Source organism: Papaver somniferum, chromosome 2 (genome assembly GCF_003573695.1).
Source record: "Papaver somniferum cultivar HN1 chromosome 2, ASM357369v1, whole genome shotgun sequence".
Classification (NCBI taxonomy): domain Eukaryota; kingdom Viridiplantae; phylum Streptophyta; class Magnoliopsida; order Ranunculales; family Papaveraceae; genus Papaver; species Papaver somniferum.
This window is the reverse complement of record NC_039359.1, coordinates 130,340,783-130,361,713: the sequence shown is the minus strand read 5'-3', so window position 1 is coordinate 130,361,713 and position 20,931 is coordinate 130,340,783. Positions and strand designations below refer to the sequence as shown.

Genomic DNA, 20,931 nt, shown 5'->3' with positions numbered 1-20,931 from the left:
GACTGTTACCCCCCCCCCCCCTGCAAACACACACCTTAATTACAAACAAACTAAAACTGTTACCCCATGCAAAACACCTTAACACCATTAAACCTTAAAACTTTTAACACCTTAACACCTTAAAACTGTTAGCAGTTACCATCTGCATAACAATATAAAAAAAAAAGCCCACCTTTTCCAAAATAATAAAAATATCCGAATATCAACATAACCACAAGAAAACATCTGTCAGCAGATTCAACAATATGAGGAAAATCAACAATGAGCAAAATGATCAGCAAACACCTACAAGATTTCTTTGAATTTTCACGAAGAAGCTCTTAGTCCGATTTCACAAAATCGAAGTTTTCCCATCGAAATCTTGTTGATGTTCCAGGGATGATTATTCAGAATCATCACCGTTGTTCTCATTTCTCTGCTGACTGCTATCGTCGTCGTTGTCGATGCCCATCTCATGATCGCTGTAATCATTGCTATATTGACTGCCTGTTTCAGTTGCACTTCCATAACCTTCATCACCTGCATCTTCACTTCCTTCATCATATTCATTCTCTTCCTCCAAATCTCCAACCTCAACTGGTTCACCATTCTCATCAACACAATCAATTGTTTCTCCATCAGAATCAACATTCAATCTTTGATTCATGGTTCTTGCAAAAAGCCTAGGGATTGCTTTTTCTGCTAAGAAACTTTCATACCATGCATCATAAATCTTCTTTTATCTCTTCCTCCTTTGTTTTTATGTCTCAGAATTTCTCTCATGATCATCACTTCTCTCAAAATCATTCTCTTTCTCTTTAGAATCACTTGAGGTTGCACTGCGGGTCTTTCTCCAAACAAATCTGCTCCTTCTCCCCTCATCTCTCTCCTCTCTTTCTCTATATTTCCTCACATCTCTTGCAATTCTCTTCCTCTTCCATTGTTCATACAGTGGAGCATTTTCCTGACGAACTCTTTCGAACTCAATCAGACGATTTCTCTCGTCAATCTCTTGCTTCACAAAATCCATAAAATTCTCCAACTCTCTAGTAGAGAGAGTCTTGGCAACTTTCTTGGTGAACTTAAAAGGTGCAAAAGGATGATTATCTCCATTAGCATTGTTTCCTCCTAGATCACCCATTATCTCTAATCTATGTTTTCTTTTCTTAATTTCCTTGCCTAATTTAGGATGATTTTGTGTGTTTTGGAAATTCTCTGTTTAATTTCCTTTTGTAGAGAAGATGACATTAATAGTCATTTAAGGCATTCGGTGGAACGTCTAGTCCCTTAGCAATTCACGCCTATTCAAAGGCATGCGCAACAAGTCCTAAACCCATCATAATAACTCTTGCACACCAACATTGCTAATGGGAGTGTACCAAATTAGCGGGTGGTGGGTTCAAAAATCATAAGAGAAAATTGGTTTTGCCTTGGGGCTGGTACGCCCCCCACTAATTTGGTACACCCCCATTAGCCTAATTGCAGACTCTTCCGATGGTCAATATCTAATAAATCTGCCATTAAGGGGTTGACAGACAGTTCAACCAAGCACTAATTATCATATTTGAATTTTTTGGTAGATACTGCAGCGCCAGCACCTGTTGAGGGACATGATGTGTCGCTGGTGTACTGCATCTATAATGGCAATGTTCACACCTGAAATGGCTTAACATTGATGAGATTTGTTAGGTGTACAAAAAATGGTCAAACATAGTTAGGTGTACAAAAAATGGTCAAACATAAGGTCAAATACCAAATAAAATCAGCACAATGGTCAAACATATGGTCAAATACCAAATAAAATCAGCACACTTGTGTATATTTGGCATAATTATTTGATTTGATAATTAGTTAACAGATGGGCCATATCTTGAACTGCAGCAGGTTTGGTTCAGGCATCATGCCATATCTCAATACCCTGGTCCCTAAGTGCTGACCAAAAATAAAATAGGTCAAGCAAAATCAAATCAGCACTGTGCCACATAATGCCTAAATTTTAAAGAAAAATAAAAAAGGTCTAAAGAGTTTCGGACCTCCAACCTCAAACTTAAAATAACTAAAGTGAACCACTGTGCCTCATTAACGTTTTTGAAATTTGATTTCCTTTCAAGATATTTTCTATTTTTGTTGTTGTTGTTGTTGTTACCGCTTACATCTAAACTGGAGTACTTATTATTGTACTAGCTAATTCCTTTGTTACTAGTGCCTTGGATATACAGTAGTATCTTTTCTTTACTACTTTAGTCAACTACATTGCACTATTTTACTCCCAATCCACATATTCTTAAAAGCAAACTAATAAATTATTACGAAGTAATATAGTACTAGCTAGTGCCTTAGAAGATCATAAATGCTTTTTTGTGCAATTTTTTTTTTTGATTAAAATCCCAATTCATATTCTTAGAAGCAATTCTAGCTAGCTCTTACAATTAAATTTGTATCAAAAGAATCGATCGGTATTTATTTTTTAAAATACTGGCTAATAATATATGATTTTATCATGTTTATGCCTTTATGCTGGACGAAACATGAAATATCAGTGATACATAAATATGAATATCCGATAATATCGCATTATTGATCGTATCAGACCGATCAGCCGATAATATTGGCAAGGATGTTTGGGGATCTTAGGTTGTCAGGTGTAACTAGTTTATTTGATTGGTCGGCATTATGAATTCACGAACGACTATGATTGGCTTCGTCGACAAGACTCGATATCCAAGTTTTTTTTACCAATGTCACTCTTGGACATGGCTTATTCAGCTAAACCATTTTTTATTTCGATGTCACGATCATAAAGAGTATAGTTCATCCAAAATTAAGTTTCCGAGAGTATTTCCACCAAGATAAATTGATTGATGGTAATTTTCCATTTTTTCCGATGTCACTCTTGAACGAGCTTGTAAAATCTAAGTTTCCGGAGATCACCGAGATAAATTGAATTAATTTTCTATTTTTACTGATGTCATGGGAGAGCTTATAAACCAATTTATATTTCAATGTCACAATCTTAGGAAGTAAAATCTTATAAACCAATTTATATTTCGATGTCATCAAGATAAATTGACTGATGGTAATTTTCAATTTGTACCAATGTTACTCTTGGACAAGCTTATAAACCCTGGATTTTTATTTCGATGTCAAGATATCTTAGCAATTATATTTCATCCAAATCTAAGTTTCCAGAGATCACCGAGATAAATTGATTTAATTTTCTATTTTTACCGATTTCACTCATGGATGAGCTTGTAAACCAATTTATATTTCGATGTCACGATCTGTGGTAATTTTCAATTTTTACTGATGTCACTCTTGGACGAGCTTCTAAACCAATTTTTATTTATTTCGATGTCACGACCTTAGCAAGAATTTTTCGTCCAAATCTAAGTTTTCGGGGAGTATTTCCACCGAGACAAATTGCTTAATGTTAATTTTCCATTTTTACCGATGTCACTCTTGGACGAGCTTGTAAACCAATTTATATTTCTTCCAAGTTAAATTCCTTGATGTTAATTTTCCACCCAATTTTTTTATTTTATATTATACTGTATTTATTTATTTTCCAAAGCTATACTTGTTCACTAGCCAAGTTATCATGCTTGTACGTGGCTAAGCTAGAGGTTGAATCGTAAAGTGAAAACGTGTGTCACGGTATAAAACACGAGCAAGGGAGACTAGGAGAGTACTACTACTCGGTTTTTTATTTTCCAAGTCTCTCTCTAAACTGAACCTAGGGTGTCAGTATCAAAAACTGAAAGTTTTAGTATCAAACCAGAGAAAATGACTTCTATAGTAGTAACTTCCTTCCGATTTCTTCTTCTTGATGATGAAGACAACGAGATTGTTGGTTATTTTGGTTGCAAGGTTGTTCCTTGTTTTGGAGATGAAGAGGATGATGATTATGATGTTGTTGACGATGAAGAAGAGGAGGACGATGAAGAGGATGATGATGAGTATGATTCTGAGGATGATGAGTATGATTCTGAGGATGATGATGATTTAGATGATCCATAACACTTCTTTTGGTTTGGGCCGGCGCTTGAGGATGAAGATGAAGACGATGATGTTGATGATGATTGGCCATACAAAGATGTGGTTACGATTGTCGATAGCAGCAGTGAAGAAGAAGGGGATTCTAAATGATCTAGTCCTCTGTTTTCATGGTTCTGCTATGCAAGAATGGTATTGAATCACATCTCGATCCATCATATTTTGTTTAGTTATGTCTTTTTTTTTTGTGTATGTGTTATTAGTGTATCTTATGTTTTTTTTAGATGTTTAATTAGTCTGTTTGTAAAGATGCTTGTAAGTTTACTTTTTGTGAATGTTTAATATTTAAGGATGCAATATTTTGTTTAGATTCCAAGTGCATATGTTGTTTAATTTTTGTCCATTGTTCATCTGTTGGAGTATCAATCTCTTGATGAAACAGAATGAACAAGTAATGTGTTTAAGGGGGCTTGGCTTAGAGATTTGGATCTGAAGAGTTAGGGTTAACCATGATTTTGTTGTGGCCTTGATGTTAAAGTGATAGGATCATGAGCATGATAGGGACTATATACTGAGTCTTGTATTAGAGTTGAAAAACATAGCCAATTTTTTCATAAATTGCAGTGCCAAATCTGACAAACTTAACCAAAAAAAAATCAGAATTGAGAGCACAATTGAAAAGTAGGCCTTTGACTGCTACATAATTTTGCTTACACAATTAACAAAATTAGCATACTAAAAATAATGTAAAAAACTTGAATTTAGTCTATGCCGAGTGCTCAACCATAAATTTGCTGGTCTTGGTGGCTTCCCATGTTCTTATTCATTATAATCATTATCCAGATGTTAACCATAGTTTTTCTCAAATGCATCCCAAGAAGCAAAACCCTTAAGAGGAGGATCATCTTCAACATGGATTATTTTCTTAATATGAACTAATTCCCATTCTTCATCGACATACTCTTCTAGTATATCACCAATGCTTTCCACAAAGTCATCCCGTAAAGAAAATCCCTTCGGAGGAGGAGGATCAGTATCGAGACCATTGGCAGGAACAACACATTTCTCATTAGAACTCATCCTCTCAATTCCTTCGTTCTTTTACTTATAAACGAGGTATCTAGGATCAAAATCTAGCTAAATATATTATTTTTTCCTATAAATATCTAGTATGCAAATATAAATATAGTGGGTGGGTTATGTTTACCATGAATATAACAAACGAAAATCAAGGTGATATATGGAAAGTGAGATTTTGCGGATTTTGCGAGACCCAACAGAAAAATATTGCATTAGGATTCTAGGATTAGACTACTGATCGTCAGTTCTAATTAGACGCCTATATTCTTGCTGAAACCCTAAAGAAATCTCTAAATATCCTGACACGTTAAGCATTCATGTCAATGAGATAGTACACTTGTTAAAATTAAAAGTTTACCTTCCTTATTTAACAAAATAGTCCTTCCTTATTGAATTTCAGACGCAATTTTTCCTACTACATTATTACAATTATCATAATTGATTTTTTGTAAAATTCATAGACCAACACTTATTGATCATGAACGGTTTACCAGGGTTTACAGGCATTATGTGACGCTGGTGTATTGCCATATCTTGATTTGTCAAAATACATCATTATTATCCTCTCCTGACCCGTCCCATCTCTTAATTGCACACAGCGTTATCTTTAAGAGTAAAACGAGGCGGTAGCCTAATTTGAAGGCCATAACTGTAGCATTATGGTTCACCAGGGTTCGCATGTTTGGCACAAACTCCCTCGAACCAGGAGTCATGACATATACTGTGCATGACTTTCTGGACTCTTCTGAGGAGTCCAACCGCCTCCGGAGCTAAAAAACCAAAAGTATCAAAAGCAAAAGGAATAATGGTATTCCCATTATCAAGACAAGGTTTCTCATGTTTCACTATCTTACCTGAGGAAGCCCTCAACACCGCTTGCCCGACTATGAACGTACCATGTACAATTCCTACTAATGGAGAAACCCCAGTAAGATTAACACATGCATGTTTTCCGTTCCACCCAAAAAATTAAAACATCTGCTAGTCTGAGCGTCGATTTCCCTTCGAGTGGATCAGTCAAAAAATTGACAGCCGCTTCTTTCTTTGCAGAAATACCGGCTATGTTTAAAACCAGGGTCTACCTTACAATGAACTGCATGTTCCCCATAATTGTAATAGCAAGTAAGAAATCCTGAACATGCCCGGCTTGTAGACAACCCGTAAACCCTATCCATGTCTTTAACTGCTTTACCAACAATTAAAATCAAAAAATGGTCAAACATAAGGTCCCTGCACAAATTGTGTATATTTATTTATTTAATTTTAATTAGTTAACAGGGGCCATATATTGAACTGTAGCTAGCATGGGCAACTACCAACACTATGTCAACAGCGCCTGAGACATAGTCTATTCTTTCTTCCAAACTATCAGCAGCAGAAATCTCTCTCGAATCCTTTCTTTTTCATCGAAATCGAAATCCAGTTTCATTTTCATCAATTTCACACCCTAAAATCTCCATCAATCTTTACTCAATTTCGACTTAGATTACAGAGTTTAGATTTGGTTGATTGAATATTCAATCTTCTCATACCTGTAACCCGAAATTCAAAGGTGGGTGAATTGAACGAACCACCACCACCATCACCAAGTTCGTCCTCTGCTTTCTAATCGAAAACTGGGTGAATTCATTGAATTAATTCCACGATGATTATCTTCATGTAATATTCATTTGGGGTTTCTTGGAGATTCATCTGCAGAAAACTTCATCAACAACAATGAATCAATTGATTCTTCTGTGAAAGATCGATTCAGGCCTAGATTTAAGTTTAATCGATCTCTCATAGAAGTATTGCTAGTGATTCATAATTTTGGAAATGCAAATCTTGGTCATCTTCATCTAAGGTATTTCTCATTCATTCATTTGGGGGTTTAATGATTTTTCAAATTGGAGGTTACACACTACTGATTTTGAATGGTACAATTTCTGATGGTGATTATGAACATCTCTATCTTTCAGATTTTAGGTGTATTATGTTTGCTGTGAATTGTATCCTGTTTTGAGAATGTTTTGGTGATTATGAACATCTCTATCTTTCAGATTTTATGTTTATTATGTTGCTGTGAATTGTATCCTGTTTTGAGAATGTATTGTGATTATGAACATCTCAATTGCATGATTTATGCCTCCACCAAGTAGTTTATATGTCAGTTGACAGATGATCTTAAACTAAGACATAGTATTTGGTTGTATGATGCCATCATTGGTGAATAAAGCTTGTATTCTGTTTTGAGAAGCAGCATCTCAGGAGTCACTGTGATTTGTATTCACTGTCAGATTGTAGAATTAAATTAGGTGTGCATAAGGCTCCACCAAGTAGTGCTCATGTCAATTATGTGCAAGTCGAATACGACGCAACCAACGCAAGCCAATTATTGTTAGTCACTGTGATTTGATCTTTATATCTAAAGATCAAACATATATGGATGTTCGTAATGTGTCCCTTTGCCAGATTGTAGATTAAGACTAGGTGTGTATATGCCTCTCTATCAAGTGAATTAGACTGGATAGAAAAACACTAAAGTGACTTGTTGTCAATATGCATTTGTTTTCGATACATCTTAGTCTTGTACATGATCCAGTTCTTTGATTGTAGTTTTAGTTTCTAGAATACACCCTGCATCTCCAACATTATCGACGCACAATCATTGGACAATATAAATAAGCCGACTTCATCATATTGCATTTAAAAAAGTTACAACCGTTCTGTTCATTCAGTGTTGAGCAACATTTACATGTTCATAAACTTAAACATACCCATTTACAAGTATTTCACCATCTTACCCCAAAAAATCTAAATATCAAAAAGAAAGAAAAAAGAAAAATAAACATAACATTCCCCTGCATTTTCAGTCTCCATTGCCAGAACCAAAAAAAAACATGATTCAGTGACTTACCATTTGCATTAGACCCCTCTCCATTCGAATTCTTCTCTGTACTTTGATAATAGCTATTTCTTAACATTATGTCATCATTTCCATTCGAGCACTTACCCAAAAATCCACCATCTCTCTACAGAAGAATTCAAATGTCGATAAGGCTTACTCATTGTCATACCCATCACTCGGAATCAGAATCATCAGATTCATCTTCCTCCTCATCAGACGCCTCTTCCTCATCATACCCTCTTCTTCCTCGCCAGGCCCCTCTTGCTCCTCATCAAACCACTCTTCCTTCGTCTTCATCTGCATCGTCCGCTTCGGAATCGGTCTTTTGGGCCAACAATGCATCATTAATCCCAAATCTCTCATCTTGGCGAAAATCCTCAATCATCACTCTTAGAGCAGATTCTGTATCACTTCGATACCCAAAAAAAGCAGCAGGCTCTTCATCTTCGGAAGCATCACTGTCATTTTCTTTCTTCATTATCCCTTTCAGCCAACCTCATCTTTTTAGCATGCACTTCCCAACTTCTCCTCCTCTTCTTCATCTTTGAAAAGATCAAAACGACGCTTGTTTTGCAAAATCTGTACCGTTTTTTCAACTGGTTTCTCCTTTTCAACTGGTTTCTCTTCTGCTTTGATTACATCCACTGCAGCATGCATCTCTTCCCAGAGTGTAGGGACTTCAATATCATATAACAAGTCATTTACTCTCTTGTTTACCTTCTCCAGATCATCCTTGTTCATTGCCCAATCATCTGCATAGTGGCTGATAGCCTTTCACATCTTCTTTCTCTTCTAACTCTTTCAATATAGGGACTTCAATATCATATAACAAGTCATTTACTCTCTTGTTTACCTTCTCCAGATCATCCTTGTTCATCTGCCCAATCATCTGCATAGTGGCTGATAGCCTTTCACATCTTTCTTTCTCTTCTAACTCTTTCAATAGTTGCTCTTCAGTCATGGGGCTTTACCCTTTGGTCTGTGTTGATCATCATCACCAGCCATTTTGATTGATTTGATTTGATTTGATTGAGAAAATTCAGAAAACAGTAATCTCCCTCTACAAATTCTCTCTCTGAATTTTTTTGCTCTCTGACCCTTTGGTTTCCTTGTTAATCCCTTTGGTTTCCCTGTTTATTCTCTCTCTGGAAATAAACTATATTCTTGTAGGGTCACGGCTATTCCCAAGAGAAAGCTTTAATCGAACACGTACCCTAGTCTAATTGGCACCTATTCTAACCCACAATGTCATAATGACGTGATAAACCTAGGTAAAATGGCATTTTGGTTAATCAAAGTAGAATTTTTTTTATTTCCTTCTCTTACTTGCGCGGGAGAAAGACTGGAAGAGGCGAAATAGAGAAACCCTAGGTAAGGGATTCTTTCCTTCTCTTATCAGATTAAATTCAAACTTACTTGTTTAATTTCATGAATGGGGGATGTTTTTATTTTATTAATTTGAAATTACTATTGCTAGGGTTTCAGGTATATACCTTTCCCAAATCTAAAATCACTTTCTACTGTATTATGTAAAACTAGGGTTCTGTAAATTTTAAGAGTTTTTTATGATCTTGGCTGTGATTCTATATCTTAGTAAGAATTTTAAGAGTTTTTTATTGTCAGGGTTTCTTTTGTTTTGTTCAGGTCTTTCATATTTTTATGATCATAAACCAATTTAGGTCTTTCATATCTTAGTATTAATTGGTTGAAACAATTGATGTTTTGTGTGATTCTTGTGACGGAAATTATGGAATTTGGTTTAGGTTGAGCTAGTTTTTGTTACTAGTGGATGTTATTTAGGAATTTTCTTTTGTTGCTGTAAGGAGTAAAAGTTACATTGTAGATTAGGCCGGCGTTGTTATATAGCTGGAAAGGAGAATCTGTTACCGTATTCTATCAATTTTGTTTTTCTTCACTTCGCAACGGTGTTCTATCATGCTAAGCAATTGGTTTAACATGGAAGAAGGCGTATTTGAACCTGGCGTTCGACAAGCAACGCACGTGCACTCCACTTGTAGCCTATTAGAGAACCTACTCATTCCCTACCTCCAAATACAACAAATGGCATCGTTTGACTCCGCGGAAGATTTGGAAATCACCAAAGCATGGGAAGCCGAAAGTCGAGTTCTAGATCTCTCCTCGACCGAGACCCTTTGGGCGAAGATGCATAACAAATTTAGCCAAGATTATGGGAACCCGAGAGGAAGAAGCGTTCAACAAATCAAGGATAAGCACAACATCATCCTAGATGCGGTGGCTGGGTTTTTTAAAATCAAACACCGGATCTGGCACTCAAGCCACCTGAGATTGTCCCCTCTACAACTTGTACGTATCTTTATGGTTTATTCGGCACAATACTTTTTTCAATTTATATGTAACCAAATAAGTTTGTGTGTTGTTTTTGTAGCACGAAACCGTTAAAGCGCGCTACTTAGAGGAAAAGGGGGAAGCATTCACATTTGATGAAATAGTATTCATATTTTCGGAGTACCACCAGCTACGGAGTACCACCAGAACTCAATGGTGGGTGAATTGGACTCCATACTCTTATTTGGCTTCCAGATAGCAAAGGCCAATTCTCTGTTAAGAGTGTCTATAATGTGTTGTCTAGTGCATCTAATACTTTTGCAGGTACTAATTTTGTTTCTCCACAGGTATGGAAAGCTTTGTGGAAGTTAAATTATTTGTTTGGAAGTGCTTAAAAGATATAGTCCCAACAAGAGATAAACTATCTAGATATGGAAATTATTTGTTTGGTTTTAAATATCAATGTTAGTAATATTATGGTACAACATTGTTCATTTAGGAGCTAGATTCTCTCTTGGTTTATGGTACAACATTGTTCATTTGCAGGAACATAACTCCAAATAAGACAATGTCAATAGATGTCATTAATAAACTTGTGTCTCCTGGAACTAATCTTGTTTCTTCTACTAATGGGGTTGTGCAGCCGCTAAGATGGAAACCTCCTGATAATGTTTACAAATTTTGATGCTTCTTTTAAGTCAGATTCATTACAAGGTGGAATAAGGCTAATAGTTAGGAATTGTGCAGGTAGCTTCATTCGGGTGCAAGGACAATGCTTCAATGGAGGAATGAAGATAGGAGTTATAGATGAGGAGCTGGAATGTAAGGCTATGCTGGCAGTTGTTACTCTGGCACAAACTTTAATCATGTTATCTTTGAATCAGATTGACAAACTTTAATAAAATCCATCAATGATCAAACCTATAATGTTAATTGGATGAATCAAGCTTTGGTTTTAGATATTAATTCTAATTGGACAGAACACACAAATATAGTAGTGTGTTTTAGTTCACTTAATTCTAATTGGGGCCACAGCAGTTCTTACGATTTTTATTTTCAACTGCACCAACACGTACTCCACTTTATACAAAGATAGTTTTTTACTTTAGTACCGTTATAACAACTGCATCAACACGTACTCCGCTTTTTACCTATCATTTTGATTTATTTATTTATTTTTGATTCATTTTGATTTATTTTCTGAATTCGCGTACGGACAAAAAAATCTTCAGTATGGAATGAATATTAATTGCATCGCATCTAACTCCGGTCATTTAGAGCCGTCAAAGCAGAAAATTATGCAGCAGGATAACAAGATTTGACTGAGAAAATTCTAAACATAGAACGTGCAGCATGCAAATTGAAGGATCTTTACCTACCTATTATACCAAATTATTTACGATATACACTTAAATATTTTGCCAAATTATTTATTAGTAAAGATATTGCCAAATCTCCATTTACCCTACGTGTTCATCTCTCTCATCTTAAATCATTTCATGTTTCTTCTCTTAAATCTTCTAACCTCCCCCTAGAAAACAAAACAAGTTGTTTACTTTGACCATCTGATTCATCTCCTGGATAAACCATATATTCCCCTGTCAGTTTTGCTTTGCGGATTAATCAGATTGATCGTGTAAGTAATTCTTTTCAGTACTGCTTTGTTAACTGAGATTGTAACTCTAATGGTCATAGTAGGGTAAATATCGTCTTCACATGCAACTGTACGTAGGTAGATAACCTATGATTATTTGTATGATTCATATATGATAACTGAACTCACATTGTGATTTGTGATTACTCTTTGTGACAAGTTCTATTATTTCGTAGTTTTATTCGGACCACAATAACATTTTCACAAGATGTTGACAAGTTTTTCTCCGTCCAGGTATCTGAGAATTCATAATGGATCCTAGAGTGGATCCTAGAGTAATGGATAAATCTTGGATGTATACCGATAGAACCAAACCGCATTATCAAGATGGAGTCGATGCATTTATAAAGTTTGCTACGCATACATACCAACAGGATATTGTGACTGGGAAACGGAAACCATACAACAAGGGCAAAGTTAAGATTCTATGTCCATGTGTGAAATGTCTCAACGTCTACGTGCACAAGGAAAGTGAAGTTAAGTATCACTTATATACTTCTGGATTCATTCAAAATTATGCCGTATGGACTAAGCACGGAGAAGGAGATGAGTCATCATCGTGGACACTTCTGGATGGTAATGGAAGCGACGGTCCGCACTCTGATGAACCATCACATGCTGCAGAGACTATAGAAATGGTTAATGCTTTATTAGGAGAAAAAATTTCAAATGAATATGAGAAGATGCAACGGATACTCAATGATGCTGGGAAACCCCTATACGAAGGATGTAAGGATTTTACAAAGATATCTACAATGTGTGAATTGTTTAACTTGAAGAGCAAGCACGGAGCTTCCGACAATTTCTTTAATGAACTTCTACCACTGTTACAATCCATGCTCCCTCCAAGAAATGAGATGATGAAAAGTACATATGAAGCTAAGAAGGTGATGAGAGATTTGGGTTCAGGTTACGAAAAGATACATGTATGCATCAATGACTGCATTCTCTATAGGAAGAAATACAAGGATGACATCAAGTTTCCCACCTGTGGGGAATCAAGATGGAAAGTTGACGACACCACCAAAGAAGTGCATGGAAAAATTCCGGCAAAAGTCTTGTGGTATTTCCCAATTATCCCAAGACTGAAACGGTTGTTTCAATCAAAGAGAATTTTCGAATATTTATTGTGGCACGACACCAGAAATAAAGAAGAGGGTGTTTTACGGCATCCGGTGGACTCACCAGCATGGAAAATATAGATGAAAGATATCCTGTAATTCGTGATGATCCTCGAAATCTACGGCTAGCCATTTCGGCTGACGGGGTTGACGTAAACAAAGGCATGCAAAAACAGCACAGTGTGTGGCCAATTCTGACAGTGATTTACAACCTTCCGCCAGAGTTGTGTATGAAAACAAAGTTCACCATGCTGTCATTAATTATCGATGGGGGGTCTTGTAAGGACATTGATGTTATGTTACAACCGTTTGTCGAGGATCTCAAGGAATTGTTTGAGGGAGTCCAATGTTTTGATGCGCTGAAACAGGAGATGTTTACTCTGCGTGCGGTTGTTTTATGGACAATAAATGATTACCCTGATCTCGGTACACTGTGTGGTTTCCCCTACCAGGGACGAGACACCTGTAAGGTGTGTGGGAGAAATACTTACTATGTTAGGCTAAAAAATTGTATAAAAGAGGTTTATACCGGGCATAGAAGATACCTACCATACGATCATCCATTCAGACGTCATAAGGGGTTCAACGGAAAAGAAGAAACTGAAAAGGCTCCGGAACTTATGACCCCGTAACAAATATGCAATGAGGTAAAGATTATAAAGAATAAATGGGGAAACGGGACGAAAGAACATTGTGGTGGAATTCGTGCAGGATAACCCTGGAAGAGGTGGAAAGATGAAGAGAATCGAAAAGACCATAGACCCAAAAAAGGGGAAGGGGAAGGAGAAGGAGACCGAAAGGCGCTACTGGAAAAAGTTCAATATATGGTTCCGGCTCCTCCCCTACTGGCGGTATCATGTTGTCCACCATTGCGTAGATTTCATGCACGTCGAAAAGAATGTATGCGAGAGTATCGTTGGAACATTGTTGAACAATGAATTTAAGTCGAAAGACCACCTTGATGCTCGAATGGACCTGAAGGAGATGGGTTTTAGAGAAGAGTTGCAACCTCGGGAAAATGGAAAAGGGGGATATATACTAAAGGAAGCATGTCACTCATTAAGTCCGGAGGAAAAGGACAAGTTTTGTGCAACATTATCCAAGATAAAGGTTGCACAAGGGTATTGTTCAAACTTTTCAACACTGGTGAATCGAAAATATCGAAAGCTTATCGGACTAAAATCGCATGATTATCACATACTAATGCAACATTTTTTTCCCATTGCGATTAAATCAATTATGCCGCAGCCAACAAGATATGTTATTATCAGGTTTTGTTTCTTTTTCAGGGCAATATCTAGTAAAGAAATCAAGGTGGAAGAGCTAGAAAAATTGCAGTCGGATCTCGTTGTGACGTTGTGCTTGCTCGAGAAATACTTTCCTCCATCCTTTTTCGACATCATGGTTCATTTAACTGTGCATCTTACCAGGGAAGTGCAAATTTGTGGTCCTGTATTCTTTCGATGGATGTATCCGTTTGAAAGGTGCATGAAGGTCATAAAAGGGCATGTGCGAAACAGAAACAGACCTGGAGGAAGCATTGCTGAAGGGAACCTTGCGGAAGAGACAATTGAGGTTATCAGTGAGCACCAACAAAGCATGAATGATACAGTCGGAATTCCACCAGACAAACTCAACACATCTGACACTGGCGAAGATTCTTATTCTTTCAGGGGAAAACCAATGTCAAATCCTAAGTTTCCTCGTGTTGATAAGGATCTGTTTGATAAAGCGCATTTCTATGTATTGCGGAATTCGCCTGAAGTTGCTCCTTACGTTGAGTAAGTATAACTAGATCTAACCAGATAACCTCATTTTTTATTTAGTTTTTGATTCTGTGTCCGAATTTCTGTAAAGATAATAACATTAATCATTGCACTGTCCAGCCGACACCAGAATTTTTTGAAGGATAAATATCTTGGTATGAGTGATAGACAGCTAGATCAAAAACATCGTGAAGAGTTCGCCAAATGGTTACAAAAAGTGGTAAGAGTTTGCAGAAAATGTCACTCTTGCTATGTAACTTTTGCGTTGAGACGGAGGCTAATCCTTATAATGTATTTCAGGTTGACAGTGAGTGGGCAGACTCTAGGGAAAACTTCAATCAGGACTTAAGGTGGCTATCAATCCCACCGAATGCACAAGTAGAGACATACGAAGCATATCACATCAATGGATACCTGTTTCGCACAAAATCTCATGATGGTTCCGTTAACCAGAATAGCGGGGTTTACGTAGAGGCAACTGACACGCACATTAGACAAGCGGGGATTACCCTTAATCTGGCGGATTATTATGGTGTTTTACAAGAGATATGGGTGCTGACATATCATTCGCTGAAAGTGCCACTTTTCAGGTGTAAATGGGTTACCAAAGCAGGGGTCTCAAAAGACAAACTTGGCTACATTTTGGTTGAGCTTGATAAGTTGGGACTCCAGGATGATCCTTTCGTTGTAGCCTCCCAATCTAAGCAGGTATTTTATGTGCCAGACCAAGAAAATAAAAGAAAGTCTATTGTGTTAGGTGCACCTACCCAAATTTGGAAATATGCTGGTGATGAAGTCGACGAGGAATTCAGTACGGCAGTTATTTGTCGGAATGAGTATAAATTGCCAAAGGTAGATAAACTTGACCTGCAAAGGACATCCAGGGATGAGTACTATCGGGACGACATTAAGGGTAGAACTGCAAGGAAACCACCAGCACCAGCACCAACAGCAGTCCCTGCTTCTCAAACGACTGCATCTGAGCAACCATTTCCAAGGACTAAGCGACAAGCCGGTGATATAATGTAGTTGTTTGGATTTTTCTGTTAACTAGAGAATGAATGTATGGATTGTTGAAAAAAATTGATTCTTAAATCATGGTGGGGTTTTGTATGCAGATGGGTTTTAGCAATGTTGGATGAGTTTGGATTTGGCTATACTGATTATTGAATTAATATTCTGTCATGCTAGGATTAGTAGTAATAGTATTAGGCTTGCACATAGATTTTTTTTTGGAATTGGGCCTAAAATAGTCTTTGAATTAATCTTACTCCAACAACATTTTATAAACTGGAGTAATACCCACCATCTTAAACATCATTTTATATACCCTATTGATTCATTAATTCATTCATTCCTACCCATCTCTACTTAACAATCATTGGAATTTTAGAATCATTCACCAAGAACATTGCTTGTTTGTACATTTACAAAAACAAGAAGACAATAACAAAAACAAGTCCAATACTACAAACATTCCTTTAACATTTATCAGCTCATTGAGCATTATATCAAGTTTTTTCAATTTCCGCATCAGCACCACAAGTTCACACAACTATCAAACCCTCAAAAGATCAAAGCTTTAAACTACCATTACATATTATCAAAATACCTTCACCAAAAGGCCATAACCCAAACCCCTTTCATTACAAACCATTACTACAAACTTGAAACAACGACTACCCCTTTCAAATTTACAATCCAAACAAAAGAAAATTCCCTGTATCTTACTACTTGCCCACAAAATCAAAATAAAAGGAAATCCAAAACCGTCTGCATCAACTTTCAAAAGACAAAGAAACTTACCATCTTTCGCACCAACATTAGGAAGAGTAGAAGGAAGGAAAATTACCAGAAAAGCTGTTTTGCAAAAAACTTGTTGATCGTTTTCAGGATTTATGCAATGCCTGAAAATCTAGCCTTTCCTGGTAACTCTGATGAGATTACCACCGTTCATCCTCATCAGTATCCAGACCCTCTTCACCATAGTCCTCGCTATCATATGGTGCAGGAGAAGTCCCACTGGATGATGATTCATTATCACTAAACTCATCCCCTTCTTCCCTTTCTTCCTCACTTGACTCATCATCGAGATTAGCGATTCGACGGCTCACCTTCACTGCAACAGGTTCACCCTCAATCATGGTTCGAGCAAAAATCTTGGGATTGGCAAGTTCATATTCAAATCGCCTTCTCATAATGATAAGAATTCATCCTTTGCTTGTCCTCCGCAGCATCCGAATCTAGGTCACTGGTATCCACTTCCTCCACTTCATACCCATACCCTTCTGAGGCCTCGGAATCACTTTCTGTTGAACTGCCAACCTTTGGGGTTTTGGCCTGCTTCTCAGCCTTTTCCTCATCCTTCCGTTCTTTCCATTCTAAGAACTTAGGTAGCCATGCATTGTAGAGAGCCTCAAATATCCTTTTCTTCCGCTCCTGAACAGCCTCTTCTGCCTCTCTATGACGAGTTTTCTCTTGAATCCGATGATCAATTTCAGACTGTGTGTCTTCTCTTAACTGCTACAATTCCTCTATGCTCAAAGAAGGGAGAATTTACTTGGCTTGTGCAAATTCAGGTGTTACTGGTGGTGCATTTGGAAGATTTCCGATGGAATTGGTTGAATTCTGGGAAGGATCAGCCATACTCTCAATTTAGTTTGCTAAACCTAAACCTTTCCTCTTCTGTTAAAGATCTCTCTGAAAATTGTAATCTCTCTTCTAATTAACCCATCAAATACCCCATTTTGCCAATTCAATTCCATTTATGGCGCTTAGTTAGCCGTCATGTCACTTTGTTAACTACGCCTATTCAAAGACATACGTGTCCCCTTCACTCTAATAACCATCATTACCCTATCAAGACCTATTTTCAACACCTAATTCCCATTAAGACTTTTACCCTCTTTGGAACTTCCATTAAGGGAGTATCTGGTGGGTCACCAAACTTTGATGTTTATCTTTGGGGTCTAATTAACTCTTTATGTTTTATGCATACTAGGAGATGGCAGCACCAGTTGAGAGGTTTCATTGCAACCTGCTAAAAATGCTCTTCCTGCTAGAACATTCCTTCATATAATAGCGTGTCAAAAAGGAAAATGATAGGTCAGAGACGGGTATCCCGCTTGCCACTTCAAGCCCGTCTCTGACGAAAATAGTTGAGGGAAGCTGCGGTTCGGTACTGGGTTTCAACTTCGGGTCACGGGTAGCCCGTTTAGCGAGTCCGCTTTCCAAATAGCTGCCAAGTGTTTGCTTCCGCCTATTAACGTCCAATAAGTTGGGGTGGTGTTCAATAGGTCTTTGCATGCACTTAGTAGGCATGTGCCTCCACGATATCTCAACTAATTGATCCCGAGGATTGAAAAAGGATGGGTGAGATGTGTTAACTGTTGGTCTTCTCGTCCATAATGCCTGTTTGGAAGAAATCAGTTTTAATTTCCAATTTTGTAACTCTGTAACTTCCACATTCCATCTCCACAAAATCCCTTCAGTGTTCCAATTGTTGAAGCTATGTCTAAGCGAGGTTATAATGCATATGTAAATCTGAATGATCGCCCAGCCATGGGTAGACCAGAGGAAAAGAAGGCTAAGATGAATATGCAAGAAAACCAGGTATTGATTTTTGATAATCATAGAAGAATTTTTGGGTTCAAGGTGTTGAAAGTGAATTTCATAGTTGTAATTGGCTTTATTAGTAACTGTGATGGTGTTATTGATTCCAATTTGACAGGTAGTAGAGATAAGCAGTAGCAGTAGTGAGGAACCAAAGCCAAACATGCAAGTTGGTACTGGAGATGTTGGAGAAGTCAAAGAGGATAGGGTTGTTATGCATGATAGTGCCAGTGCTTATGCGTTGGAACCTCAACTTCCTAAACTCCAAGGGTCCGATGAAGGGTGGGTGGTGTATGTCGTTCATCCTGACAAAGGCTAGTTTGTGATTAATGAAGGTGTGGTGCTTGTAGGGGAGGAGCAGGTGGTTTGTGGTGGTGCTAGACAGGGGTTCTATTCTGCACCAGTTCCAGTTGCATGCAAAGCTAAGATTCGGGAGAATGACACTCTTGGTCTCCCCAATGATGTGGTAGTCTTCCCCAATATCTTCATGCTGGCACCAGTGATGCGACAGTTGGCAGATGATGCTTATGATATTGCAATCTTCGGACTAGGGGAGATAACTGATTCTAATGAGATTCCTGAGGATGTCGTAGTGCCTATGCCTCCTCCTAGGGGAAACTATTCTGTTCCAAGGAGGAGGGCTGCACCAGAAGGGAGTGGAGCTAACAAGAAGGTTGTTGGAAGTGGTTTAGGGACCTCTGGGGTTGCACCAGGAGCTTGACCAGTATTCAACCATCCCCTTCCAGATGGTAAATTAAGTATTCCTGTAAATGTTTTTTGGGTGAATATTGCATATGTTTCTCATGAATAAACAGTTAATGCTAGTGGTGCTGATTTTGGATTTGATAGTGTTGGTTTTAAAGACAATGATGTTCAATTGAATGTATATGTGGTTCTGGGGTTATTGTATTATGCTTGGTTGAGTGGCTGTTGTGTTTAATTTTGGTTTTGAGCTTGATATGGTGACTATAGTAAATAGCAGGGGGAATTTGAAAGGGGGTTATCATGAAGGTTTTAAATTGTTTTATGGGGTTAATAGTTTTATCTGGGCATTCATATGAACTACTCCAACTGGTAGAATAACATATTAGTACGGGAATGCTTGAGAGAGCAATGAAAAATATTACCAGAAATCCAGTGTGGTAGCTGAGAGGCAATTTTGACAGCACACATAGTCCAGGAGTAGGATCTTTTAGAAACCAAATTGCAGACTCCTAAGGTATTTATAGCATTCCAATTCAACGGATTACCAAAGAAATTTTGATTATAGGTGTTTAGAAGATTTGCAGAAATAGTTTTGGAGAACCCAATAACTTAAAGAACATGGAAGTCAAAATATATTCCAGAGAAAGCTAGGGAATTAGTCTTGAGGGTGTTGGGTGTACTTTTTGGCCACACTTTCAATTTGGCGTGTTTATTTAAATGTTGAGTAGTTCAACCAGTGTAGTATTTTCAAAAAACTAATCATAAACATCTAAAGATGGGCAGTTTGGTGGATTGGTACGTTATCTAACTTCTTCGAGGTCATGCGTTCGAATATGGGCGAAAGCTTTTTATTAATTTTTTCAAAACGAACTTTTTAGCCACACTATAAAACCGGCGTGTCTATAGAATGCACACTATGGACACACATATACTAGCGTGTCCAAAGAAGAACTTTTTGGCCACACTTTCAGTTTGGCGTGTTTATTTAAATGCTGAGTAGTTCAACCATTCTAGTATTTTCAAAACACTAATCATAAACATCTAAAGATGGGCAGCTTGGTGGATTGGTACGTTATCTAACTTCTTCGAGGTCATGCGTTCGAATACGAGAGAAATCTTTTTATTAATCTTTTTAAAACGAACTTTTTAGCCACGCTATAAAACCGGCGTGTCTATAGAACGCACACTACGAACACACATATACTAGCGTGTCCAAAGAAGAACTTTTTGGCCACACTTTCAGTTTGGCGTGTCTATATGGCCTACACTATGGACACGCATATACTGGTGTGTCTTTAAATCGTACACTATGGACACGCATATACTGGCGTGTCCAAAGAAGAAATTTTTGGCCACACTTTGAATTTGGCGTGTCAATCAATCGTACACTATGGACACGCATATACTGGCATGTCTAATGAACCAACTTTAAAACCACACCTTAAATGGCGTGACTAACCTTTTGGACACGCCACAACTACCTAATGTGGCCATAGACTGGTCTATAAACACGCCCAATACCTAATGTGGCCATAGACTGGTCTATAAACACGCCCAATCAAAAATTTGAAGTTAACATGACTAAACGGTTGAAATTTTGACACGCTACTAGCCATGGCGTGGCTGAAAGCACTTATATGAACACGCCCATTGAACATGGCGTGTCTATAGGGTAGAAGTATACCCTATAGACACGCAAATTTATATTTGGCGTGGATAAAGGCCATTTCTGTACTAGTGTGAGTAATGCTAGAAACTCTAATGTGTTAAGAGTTTACTCACCAACTGGAATTAAAGAGGTTACTTGTCAGGTTTGTGGCATCGATC

The 20,931-nt window shown here is 37.6% G+C and overlaps 1 pseudogene; it reads right to left on the bottom strand.

Annotated features, from left to right (window-relative positions):
* LOC113351957 overlaps positions 1–16,931 on the bottom strand; it is a 65,198-nt pseudogene extending 48,267 nt beyond the window's left edge.
* Between the last annotated feature and the right edge of the window lie 4,000 nt (positions 16,932–20,931).